Source organism: Engystomops pustulosus, chromosome 9 (assembly GCF_040894005.1).
Source record: "Engystomops pustulosus chromosome 9, aEngPut4.maternal, whole genome shotgun sequence".
Classification (NCBI taxonomy): Eukaryota; Metazoa; Chordata; class Amphibia; order Anura; family Leptodactylidae; genus Engystomops; species Engystomops pustulosus.
The window spans coordinates 76141744-76155232 of record NC_092419.1 but is presented as its reverse complement, the minus strand read 5'-3'; positions in this window follow the sequence as shown (position 1 = coordinate 76155232).

Sequence of the window (13489 nt, the reverse complement as noted above, 5' to 3'; positions counted from 1 at the left end):
TGACCACTTCACCTGCTTCCCTCCTGAGCATCCTGAACATTACATCACAACACAATTCATGTAAATCTATTGTAAAGGGCAGAATCTCTACATCCTATTGGTCTATATCCTTATACACAGGGCCGCATCTGCCATGAGGCAAGATGAAAATCTCGCTTCAGGCGGCAGAATGCGGGTTCCTGTAAAGCGCGGCGAAATTCACCGCTCGAAAGTGGGCGATTCGGGGGTCCATTAACGCCTGAATCGCCCACCAGCTAAATAAATCGCGTCTGTCACAGACACAGACGCGATTTATATGCGGAGTGACGCAGCACCTTTCCAGCAGCTGCGACGCTCCGTTCTAAGCAGTGACACAGGCGTCATGACGTCACGCGCCTGTGTCACTGTACGGAGCCGCGGCTCACAGAAGAGCCGCATGAAGACTGGACCCGCGCCGAGGGAGCAGCTGCCTGCAGGTGAGAATGATTTTATTATTTTTCATGTATTTTAATTAATTAAATGTGGCTAATAGAGATGAGCGAGCACTAAAATGTCGGGTACTCGTTATTCGAGACAAACTTTTCCCGATGCTCGAGTGCTCGTCTCGAATAACGAGCCCCATTGAAGTCAATGGGAGACTCGAGCATTTTTCAAGGGGACCAAGGCTCTGCACAGAGAAGCTTGGCCAAACACCTGGGAACCTCAGAAAAGGATGGAAACACCACGGAAATGGACAGGAAACAGCAGGGGCAGCATGCATGGATGCCTCTGAGGCTGCTTAATCGCACCATTATGCCAAAATTATGGGCAACAGCATGGCCATGACAGAGTGTCCGAATGAGGCTAGATAGCATCTAAAACATGCAATAATTGACCCTGACATTATAGGGGACGGCATGCAGAGGTAGCGGCAGCAGCGGCAGGCTAGAGAGTGTCATGGCGACATACCCTAAATGGACTCAGGCTTCACCAAAGGAGGTGAGCGAGAAGCGCTGAAATGATTTCCTATGTGAACAAAAGGTTGACGGTATATTTAGCCGATAACACTGCATGGTGGCGACACAGTGACCAAGTTCCATAACGTATCTGGTGAAACACCCGAAAAATGAGCCTGACACAGCTCTTTTGATAAGGGGACGACATGTGGAGACAGCCATGGAGACGACTTCCATGATTAAGAGCGACAGTATGGGGCATTCATATTGCGCTGCTATGATTGCAACTTCAGGTCTCCAGCATGGCGGCGACAGATGGGCCGAGTTCCACTATGTATCTGGTGAAACACCTGAAAATTCTGCCTGACACAGCTCGTTTGATAAGGGGATGATGAGCTGCATATCCTCTCGTGCTCCAGCGTCTGGGGTATAGAGAGTTGAAATGAGACATTGGTGGACGCTGTGGAGGATCGTGGAGGCAAAATGGACAGGAAACAGCAGGGACAGCATGCATGGATGCCTCTGAGGCTGCCTAATCTTGGGATGGAGCTGGCGGTCCACTGCCAGGTGAGCTTTCGCCTGTCCAAGCCCCTGTCTCTCGGCTCCTCCCCACCCAAAATGGGCCTGGGGGCCAGAAGCGTTTACTTTGAAAAAAAATTATAATTTTCAAAGCAGGCCGGGTCGTTTGAATATTTCACCTAGGAATAATGGAATAGCATAGTGGTTCTATTTTTAATTGTTTTTACGGAAATGGTTACATGATTAAGAGCGACAGTATGGGGCATCCATATTGCGCTGCTATGATTGCAACTTCAGGTCTCCAGCATGGCGGCGACAGATTGGCCAAGTTCCGCTATGTATCTGGTGAAACACCTGCAAATTCTGCCTGACACAGCTCGTTTGATAAGGGGACGATGTATGGAGGCAGTGAACTAGTAGTAGATTAAAGGTGCTGCAGTTAAAACTATGTTAGTTGGATCTTGGGATGGAGCTGGCGCTCCGCTGCCAGGCGAGCTTTCGCCTATCCAAGCCCCTGTCTCTCAGCTACTCCCCAAACAGCACTTCTAAGAACCTTTTGTATAAGATCAAGTGTAGTAGTGTTCTTATAAGTTTGGGATATGGCGGGTGAGGGGAATGTAAACAGATGCGCAAGAAGCGCTGAAATAATATCGGTAAATGATAAAAGTTTGCCAGTATATTTTGTCAATTACACAGCAGGGTGGCAACAAAGTTAACAAGTTTGATGTGGAAGCCATGAAAACAAACCAAAATTCTGCCTGACACAGCTCGTTAGATAAGGGGACCATGTATGGAGGCAGTGAACTAGTAGTAGATTAAAGGTGCACCAGTTAAAACTATGTTAGTTGGATCTTGAGATGGAGCTGGCGCTCTGCTGCCAGGCGAGCTTTCGCCAATCCAAGCCCCTGTCTCTAGGCTACTCCCCAAACAGCACTTCTAAGAACCTTTTGTATAAGATCAAGTGTAGTAGCGTTCTTATAAGTTTGGGTTATGGCGGGTGAGGGGAATGTAAACAGATGCGCAAGAAGCGCTGAAATAATATCGGTAAATGATAAAAGTTTGCCAGTATATTTTGTGCATTACACAGCAGGGTGGCGACAAAGTTAACAAGTTTGATGTGGAATCCATGAAAACAACCCAAAATTCTGCCTGACACTGCTCGTTTGATAAGGGGACCATGTATGGAGGCAGTGAACTAATAGTAGATTAAAGGTACTGCAGTTAAAACTATGTTAGTTGGATCTTGAGATGGAGCTGGCGCTCCGCTGCCAGGCGAGCTTTCGCCAATCCAAGCCCCTGTCTCTAGGCTACTCCCCAAACAGCACTTCGAAGAACCTTTTGTATAAGATCAAGTGTAGTAGCGTTCTTATAAGTTTGGGTTATGGCGGGTGAGGGGAATGTAAACAGATGCGCAAGAAGCGCTGAAATAATATCGGTAAATGATAAAAGTTTGCCAGTATATTTTGTGGATTACACAGCAGGGTGGCGACAAAGTTAACAAGTTTGATGTGGAATCCATGAAAACAACCCAAAATTCTGCCTGACACAGTTCGTTTGATAAGGAGACCATGTATGGAGGCAGTTATATGGACGACTTTTGGAGGCAGCTATGGCGATGACGTGTGGAGGTAGCAATGGAGACAACGTGTGGAGCCAGCTAAAAAGAAAAATTTGGATAGTGCCTGTATGTGGCAGAAAAGTTTTCAAACCAGAGGAGCCGGTAGGTGGTCCTCCAGAAAAATTAAATAAATTGAGTGCCTGTATGTGGCAGTCCAAAAAAGTTTTCAAACCAGAGGAGCAGGTAGGTGGTCCTCCAGAAAAATTAAATAAATTGAGTGCCTGTATGTGGCAGTCCAAAAAAGTTTTCAAACCAGAGGAGCAGGTAGGTGGTCCTCCAGAAAAATTAAATAGATTGAGTGCCTGTATGTGGCACTCCCAAAAATTGCTTAAAACAGAGGACCGGGTAGGTGGCCCTCCAGAAAAATTAAATACATAGGGTACTATAGCTAGAGCCAGTTGGCCCTTGCAAAAAATAGCCAGTTTCCTCTGCTTTAGTGTACAAAGAGGAGGAGAAGGAGGACAATGAGGAGGAGGAGTGCATACATTATTCAGGTTGAGCTTCTTTCACCTGGTGGAGAATGAAAATCCGGAGAAATCCAGGCTTTATTCATCTTGATAAGCGTCAGCCTGTCAGCGCTGTCAGCGCTGTCACTCGACAGGCGTGTACGCTTATCGGTGATGATGCCACCAGCTGCACTGAAAACCTGCTCGGACAACACGCTAGCAGCAGGGCAGGCAAGAACCTCCAAGGCGTACAGCGCCAGTTCATGCCACATGTCCAGCTTTGAAACCCAGTAGTTGTAGGGAGCTGTGTGATCATTTAGAACGAATGTATGGTCAGCTACGTACTCCCTCACCATCTTTCTGTAAAGATCAGCCCTACTCTGCCGAGACTGGGGACAGGTGACAGTGTCTTGCTGGGGTGACATAAAACTGGCAAAGGCCTTGTAAAGCGTACCCCTGCCAGTGCTGGAAAAGCTGCCTGCTCGCCTACTCTCCCTCGCTACTTGTCCCGCAGAAGTACGCCCTCTGCCGCTAGCGCTGTCAGAAGGGAAATACTGTTTCAGCTTGTGCACCAGGGCCTGCTGGTATTCATGCATTCTCACACTCATTTCCTCTCCAGGGATGAGAGTGGAAAGATTTTGCTTGTACCGTGAGTCCAGGAGAGTGAATACCCAGTAATCGGTGCTGGAATAAATTCTTTGAACGCGAGGGTCACGGGATAGGCAGCCTAGCATGAAATCTGCCATATGCGCCAGAGTCCCAATGCGCAAGAATTCACTCCCCTCACTGGCCTGACTGTCCATTTCCTACTCCTCCAACTCCTCTTCTTCTGCCCATACATGCTGAACAGTGAAGGACTGAACTGAATGGTCCCCTCTTCTGTCTCGCCAACATTCTCCTCCTCTTCCTCCTCCTCCTCCTCCTCCTCCACCTCCTCCGATATGCGCTGAGAAACAGACCTAAGGGTGCTTTGGCTATCAACAAGGGAATCTTCTTCCCCCGTCTCTTGTGACGAGCGCAAAGCTTCCGACTTCATGCTGACCAGAGAGTTTTTCAACAGGCCAAGCAGCGGGATGGTGAGGCTGATGATGGCGGCATCGCCACTGACCATCTGTGTTGACTCCTCAAAGTTACTCAGCACCTGACAGATATCAGACATCCACGTCCACTCCTCATTGTAGACTTGAGGAAGCTGACTGACTTGACTACCAGTTCTGGTGGAAGTTGACATCTGGCACTCTACAATCGCTCTGCGCTGCTGGTAAACTCTGGATAACATGGTTAATGTTGAATTCCACCTCGTGGGCATGTCGCACAACAGTCGGTGAGCGGGCAGTTGGAGGCGGCGCTGCGCTGCCCTGAGAGTGGCAGCATCTGTGCTGGACTTCCTGAAATGCGCACAGATGCGGCGCACCTTCGTGAGCAAATCAGACAGATTGGGGTATGTCTTGAGGAAACGCTGAACTATGAGATTAAACACATGGGCCAGGCTCTTGGGCAGTGTGCCTTTTATCGCCTAGGCTCAGCAGTTTGAGCACCGCCTGCTGTTGCTTAGCGACAGCACTGCTGCTGTGCCTAGAGCTACCGACTGATGGCGCCATGCCCACGGATGGTAATTCGGAGGAGGAGGTGGAGGAGGGGAGGGAGGAGGAGGAGGCATAGTAGGCCTTTGAGACCCGCCATGAGGTTTCGAGAGGCCTCGGTCTCTACCAGCCTATAGGGCAGCATCTCCAGGCTAAGCAACTTGGAGATGTGGACGTTGCGGGCTTGGGCGTGTGGGTGGGTTGCGCTATACTTCCTTTTGCGCTCCAGCGTCTGGGGTATGGAGAGCTGAACGCTGGTGGATGCTGTGGAGGATCATGGAGGCGAAGATGGGGTTTTCGCACGGGAGGTGTTTGGGCCGGGGTCCTGGGCAGGGGCTGACTAGCAGATGACACAAGGGAAGGAGCAGTGGTGTGCCCGGCCGGAGGTGAATGGGCTTGGTGCCATTGAGTGGGGTGTTTAGCATTCATATGCCTGCGCATACTGGTGGTAGTTAAGCTAGTAGTTGTGGAACCCCTGCTGATCCTGGTTTGGCACAAGTTGCACACCACAGTCCGTTGGTCATCCGGTGTTTCTTTAAAGAACCTCCAGACTTCTGAAAATCTAGCCCTCGCCACGGGAGCTTGACTACGGGAAATATTTGGTGCTGATGCACCAGCTCTTGCCCTGCCTCTCCGTCTGGCCCCACCACTGCCTCTTCCAACCTGTTCTGCTATAGGACTCGCCTCCGTCTCAGAAGCACTGTGTTCACCCGGCCTATCCACCCAGCTTGGGTCTGTCACCTCATCATCCTCCGATCCCGCAGTCTGCTCCCCCCTCGGACTTCCTGCCCTGACAACAACTTCACCACTGTCTGACAACCGTGTCTCCTCATCGTCTGACACCTCTTTACACACTTCTTCCACTACGTCAATAATGTCATCATCACCCACAGACTGCGACCGATGGAAAACCTGGGCATCGGAAAATTGCTCAGCAGCAACCGGACAAGTGGTTTGTGACTGTGGGAAGGGTCCAGAAAACAGTTCCTCAGAGTATGCCGGTTCAAATGCCAAATTTTGCTGGGAGGGGGCAGACTGGGGGGAAGGAGGCTGAGGTGGAGGAGCTGGAGGAGTGCTGATTTCGGTGACATGGGTGGACTGCGTGGAAGACTGACTGGTGGACAAATGGCTAGAAGCATTGTCCGCAATCCACGACACCACCTCTTCGCACTGTTCTGGCCTCAACAGTGCTCTACCACGAGTCCCAGTAACTTGAGACATGATGAACCTAGGGAGTGTAGCTCTGCGGAGTTCCCCTGCTCCCTCATCAGCAGGTGGTGTCTCACCCCGCCCAGGACCACGGCATCTGACCCCTGCAGTAGTTGGACGCCCACGTCCACGCCCTCGTCCTCTACCCCTGGCCCTCGGGTTAAACATTTTCCAAATTAAAGTGTAAACTTTTTTTGTGTTTATTTTTTTTAATTTTTTTTTATTTTTTAAATAAAACGATGCTATCCTATTGCTATGGCTAGTTTCTAACCTACACTGACAGCACACAACTGGATTTTGTGCTGTGCCTGATGACTTTGAGTTATAAAAAGAAATAAAGGTAAAAAAAATAAATCAGCAGACTCTGCCTAATTCAAATCAAACCCCTAATAAATTGTCCCACTTCGGTGTTTGAGGTGGATATGCGTGTCACTAAGAGCTAAACACAACGGTCGCAGGTCTCCCAGCAAATTCCTCACAATATGGTACTAGCTGCACTACTAATGCCAGCAAGCCCAGCCACAAGCAAACAAAAAAAAGGAAAATCTAACGCTATTGTAGGCCTAAGTAAGCCGTTGGGGTTCTCCTATGGCTATTTTCTAGCCTATACTGAAAGCACACTGCTTTGGCAGATTACTTTGAGCTATAAAAAGAAATAAATGTAAAAAAAAATAAATCAGCAGACTCTGCCAAATTCTAATCAAACCCCTAATAAATTGTCCCACTTCGGTGTTTGAGGTGTATATGTGTGTCACTAAGAGCTAAACACAAAGGTAGCAAGTCTCCCTGCAAATTACTCACAATATGGTACTAGCTGCATTACTAATGGCAGCAAGCCCAGCCACAGGCAAACCAAAAAAAAGTAAAATAAAACGTTATTGTAGCCCTAAGAAGGGCTGTTGAGTTCTTGTAGAATCACTCCTGCCTAACACTATTCTAATAGAACAGCCTAACGCTTTCCCTGACCAGCAGCAGCTCTCTTGCTAGCGGCATCCAGACAGAGAACGATACGAGCAGCGCGGGCAGGGACTAGTCTATTCCAGGCTCACCTGATCAGGCCAGCCAACCACTGCTATCGACGTGTAAGGGTACCACGTCATGCTGGGTGGAGTGCAGAGTCTCCTGGCTTGTGATTGGCTCTGTTTCTGGCCGCCAAAAATCACAACGGCGGGAGATGCCATTTTCTCGAGCGGGCGAAGTATTCGTCCAAGCAACGAGCAGTTTCGAGTACGCTAATGCTCGAACGAGCATCAAGCTCGGACGAGTATGTTCGCTCATCTCTAGTGGCTAATAATTAATACTGGGGGGTTGGGGGGGGGGGGCGCTATATATATCATATGGGGCCAGAATTATTTTATACTGGGGGGGGGGATGATGGAATGCTATGTATTTTATTTGGGGCTATAATTATTTTATACTGGGGGGGGGGGGCGCTATATATATCATATGGGGCCAGAATTATTTTATACTGGGGGGGGGGGGATGATGGAATGCTATGTATTTTATTTGTGGCTAGAATTATTTTATACTGGGGGGGCGCTATATATATATCATATGGGGCTATAATTATTTCATACTGGGGGGGTGCTATATATATTTATATTATTTGGGGCTATACCGTAATTATTTTATACTGGGGGGAATGCTATATATATATATTATTTGGGGCTATGATTGTTTTATACTGGGGGGATGCTATAGATATTATTTGTGGCTATAATTATTTTATACTAGGGGGGTGCTGTATATATTATATGGTGCCATAATTATTTTATTCTAGGGGGGGTTCTGTATATTTTATTTGGGGATTTGGGGCTATAATTATTTTACACTGGGGGGGGGGGCGCTATATATATATTATTTGGGGCTATAATTATTTTATACTGGGGGGGGGGGGTTTGCTATAGATATTATATGGGGCCAGAATCATTATATTATATATCACTAAGCTGGGGGGATGTATATGGGATACAGTATATTACTAAGCTGGGGGGGGGGCTGTATATCGGGTACAGTATATTACTTAGCTGCAGAGGCTGTATATGGGATACAGTATATTACTAAGCTGGGAGGGGACTGTATAAGTGGGGCAAGATTTTATCCCTATATAATGAAGGGATGTGTTATATGTGGGGTAGCGTGCGGTCAGTTGTGTTGTGAGGGGTATATATTATTTAGGAGCACAGTGTTGTTATCCAGGAGACTTTATACTGTAAGTGACTGTGGTATTTTTAGGGACGCCAGGTGGAGATGCTGCACGGAGCTGAAGATATCTGGCTGTGAATTCAGCAGTGATACGTCATGGATTGGAGAACCCGGAATAAAGTTCTACTGATGGAAGAGATTGTCATCTATAAGGTACTAGATGTCACTAATGCCGATCCTGTAGTCAGTCACACAGTGTCAGAGAGCTGTCTGTAGGGTTGTTAATTGTTAGTAAAGTTTAAGGATTTACTTAACAGGGAGCGGGGGGGAATGCAGCATTTTAATATTCGCCTCAGGCAGCAAATATGCTAGATTCGGCCCTGCTTATACATGTCACCATACCAACCCCTGAATACTATTAGACATAGTACAGCGCACAGACTGTCACAGCTTTCTTTTGCATAGACCATGAAAGACAGCGCACAGACTGTCACAGCTTTCTTTTGCATAGCCCATGAAATGACCCATGGATGACCCTTCAAAAGATGACCCTTCAGGTTAGTCACATCAGGACCATCTCATCATCTGGGTGCAGGTCCTCTGCTCTAGCTACTTTATCAGGTTCTGGAACTGAAACAGATACCTGGTTATGCACCTAAGAAAAAATGTATCTGCAGGTTTTGGACATCCTTTGGTAGTGTACTTAGCCAATCTGCAACCTCTGGAAGGGGTAGAGCGGCTTCAGAGTGTATATATGAGGGTTTTCACTACTCTCCCTACATTGTACTAAGCACATATAAACATACTTGTGTAAATGGACAGTAGCAAAAGTGAATCTAAGTGATACTCAATACTTACGGAGCATATAGAGTCTTAGACTGGTGCCTCACCCTGTGGGTGCACTGAACCATCATAGGGTAAAGGGCCCTTGGCAAACATTGCTTGTCACCTTTTTGCCTTTTTGCCATAGTCCACCCTCCATCCATGGGGTCCCAGTGTTACTCCAGTCTTACTTCCTCACCTGTGAAGCCTGTTTCTATAAAGACAGGAGTATAGATAACCCTACTGGGCCAGCGAGGGTCACGGACTGTACTGATCCAGGCTCCTTTCCCCTAGGCTTTCTAGTAACCAGTATGGTCACTTCATGTGTTATAGCTTTATAGGTTTTACCTTCTAGGATGGACCTTTATTGTAACACTAAGGCCTCTATCAGCTATTTCAAAGTCTCATAGTTGTTGATAAACTTACTATATGAGATTAGGAATCATAAGGAATCCCAAAAGACTCACATTCTTACCCTCTGCCACTTTACACCCCTCCATCAGTGCCTTCACCTCCGCCTCCTGTACAGACAGGTAGGTTAGGAGTGGTTCTGCTTTTGTTACCTCATGTTGTGTGACCATTGCATATCTGATGTAGAATTAACCTCATCCTGGTTTCTAAAGCCATCTACAAAAAACTCAAAATGCAGATTAATGATATATTCAGTTTTGACATATTAAAAGCTAACTAGTTCATTAATCATTAAGATAATACAAAATTTTAAATAAAACCCGTCTACCTCATGTCTCCCCCCTTTGAATCTAGTGAAAGTAGTGGAGCTGGATTCAATGCAATACATCATAAAGAGGGCACATTGTAACCAAGGTTTCTAGTCATGAAGAGGTGAAATAGTAACAGGATAGTCCAAAACTACTACAGAAGCTTTTTATGCACAGGCAGCAGTAGGATACAAAACCAAGAAGGGTCCACGTTGTCATGTTACACACGATCAGCAGAGCTTCCAGCCTGTTTCCTCTCCTCTGAGGTGCTTGGCTTAAACTTAAGTGAGAACAATAGAAAATGAGCAATATACTCCAGAAAAACACAGTTTTGGGACCAATGCCGATGTATCAATGCTGTATTATTATAAAACTATAGAGTCATACTGGGGGCACATACTGAGCAGAAGCATTACTAGAGCCAGTGACGTAGGAGGCTTCTAGGAGTGTTATAACTTCTGCCTAAAAAGCTCCTAATAATAATCTCAGTCATAGCTGCTGAATAGGACTAATAGTGTGGGATCATAGGGAGGTTTTACTCCTGGTTAAAACATTAAAATTACAGGAGTTGCAGCGAATCAAACCCAATATCTGCTTAGCGCCATCAGGGTTATCAGTCCTCAGCAATGAACACACATTCTCATTGTTCCTTTCTTCTCTTAACATTCCAACACTTGTCCTCCCCCCACCCCCCCTCCTGTGTTCACTAAGACAAGGGGGGGAGGCAGCCCCCTCCTTCTCCCTGTGGTGTCTGTAGTACTATGTGTCCCAGCATACCAGGAGAACAAAGAAGGAATCTAACACACCATTGTAACATCTAGTTCACTCCATCATCCTACACAAATTGCAAAAACTTTTGACCACACCCTTCAAACTTTAGTTGTATTTATAAAGTTTTACACTATATGTCTTATGTTATTAAACATACATCACAAGATTTCTCAGGTCCAAGCCTGCAATGAACAATGTCCACAATTGTGTGCTGGACTTTCCTCACATCTGGTAACTCTGATGAAATACCACTAGCACTATACGTGATATAGGCAAAACACATATTTATATTTTTGCCATAATCTGCAGGACTGTGTAATGGAATAAACTCATAGAACATCTACAGTATCTGGCAAGGGTCAGTTCAGGGAATCCGATTGGGACTGCACAACCGTCCAGGAGCTCTCCCCACAGAAGACCAAAATCTGTAACAAATATGTTACTACCCGGGTTTTTGGACTTTGACGTTCTGAGAGGTGACTCCTAGATAAGCAGGCACAGTCTCCCACATTTATTCCCTGGGTACTATATCTTAGTTGTCTTCTAAAGTTACAACAATAGCCAAATACAGCTAAATACAGCTGAGCGGACTGTGGGTGCAAATCCAATGATCTGTAGGCAATGCATCATTCTTCATACACTGGTCTACTAAAGTATGTCAAAGTGAGATGCCCCCTACAGGAGAAACATCTGAAGTCTATGTCTTTGTTCTGTGGAGAGCCCACACTTTTTCTAATCTAGTCATGACCGGATATATTCCAGTGTGGGGGTTGGGTCTAGGTGCCACACTGCACATGTCTCCCGCCAGTCTGTTTCTTTGTTTCCATACATCAATCCATCCACCATTTTAGGGTGGAGGTAGAACTTTTCCTGAATGTTGTCTATGTCTTTTGTCTGTCCAACATTTCTGTCCGTCATTGTCATAACACTCATACACACAATAACTCATAACACACAATTTCCTATGGCTGTTTCTTTATAACCTCCTCTGGTCACTTCCTCTGTAACTTTCTTCTATCCACTTGCAATTTCCATCGTATCGTATTTGTTCTTTTAAGAACCTTTCCATTTACTAACATACAAACAACCATCTTTTGATATACTTGTCCTTTTTAACATTCTCTGACATCCTTTTACAGCCTCTTTTCCCTCTCTCTTTCACAATCTGTAGTACTGGTTTCCCTCCGAATTGCCTCTCACCTACCTAGCAATTTTTCCATAATTTTCTATATATCTCTAGTGCCGGCAAACACTCGCAGTCACTCTTCCTTAGGGCAGTTTTAACCACTTTTATTTTATTTTTATTTTTTTCCTAAACCGTTTGCCCGTCAAGAAATGACCGTAGTCCCCTTTCTTCAAGCAGATTTGGATCCTACCACACAAAATAAATTTATAAAGTCTGACTGTCCAAACTTAGTCTCCTTTGTCTCAAGTGAATTACGATCCACCAACTGCTCTTCAAGGCTAACTCTTTAGGTAGGGGCTATTCTAGGATGTTACTTTCTTAAAACCAGTACAGTACAGTATCACAATAGCGCTATCAAACACACAAGTTCAAACTCACACAATACCCATATATACTACCACACATCACATGGAGTTTTCAAATAATAATAACAAGATTCTTTGGACTGGGCAATATAGGCATGCAACTCACCGGACGTGGGACAATCCAAACAATCCAAGGAGAGACAGAGCAGATTGTAAGAAAAAGCTTCTTACCTGTTTGTGCAGCTGCATGGTCTGTCTGTCCTGAAAGGATGATCCCTAAATTGTCCGGTAGGCGTCATGCAAACCCATGTCGCTGTTCCAGCGCCAATTTATGTCAGGGAAATATCCCCATCTCTTGATGTGATGTGTGGGTCCAAATCATTGTATAGTATGAGCTGCTCGGTGAATCACTCAGACCTTCACATGTTTGAGAGAATTCCAATTTATTTAGGTTGCAGACAGTTTTTATCCTGACAAATGCATTCATAGAGAGGCAAAAAACATCTCTCAGACATCTGACACACGCATCACAGTGCGATCTGTGGTCTATGGCAGAGCAGGGAGAGTATTACCTTAGACACCTGCCATAGACACCATTGCAGCCTGTAAAGCATTGCGCCAGCTACCGCCCAGTTCTCTGAACCAAACAGTCCAGAAGAGCCAGGGCCATTTCAGATCCCGGATTATAATATAGATAATACGGGGCAATACCGGGCGACCTTTGTAGAGAAGTCCTCACTGGAATACTGCAGAAGATCAAAGTATTTGAAACTAATCTTGGTCACTAATTACACACATATAATCAAACCACAAGTGGGACAGGCACTACCAATATATAGTATAGTAAAACAGTCCATGTATCCTAAAAGTACATATGACCACCAAAAAGACACAAGGGAGGATACGTACAATGGACTGGAATAGTGTCAAAAAACTTTATTAATACAGACATGAATAATGACAAAAATGACAACACGACCACATATGAATAAAAACACTAAAAAAGTGCACCATACAAGGTGTACTTGACCTCCCAGGACCAGTGTGTCCTGGGCTCTCTGACCCACAATTGACCAAATGGAAAAATGGAAGTTCAATGCAAGACAAGAAAAAATGCTAAATGTAGCTGAATAACATCAGGCTGCAGCAGAAGGTATGCGCATACATAAAGTGACCAATGCAGAGGTAAACAGAGCAGACCTGTATATGGCTGCCTAAATGCCTAAAGTATACAATACCCAATGTAGATCCA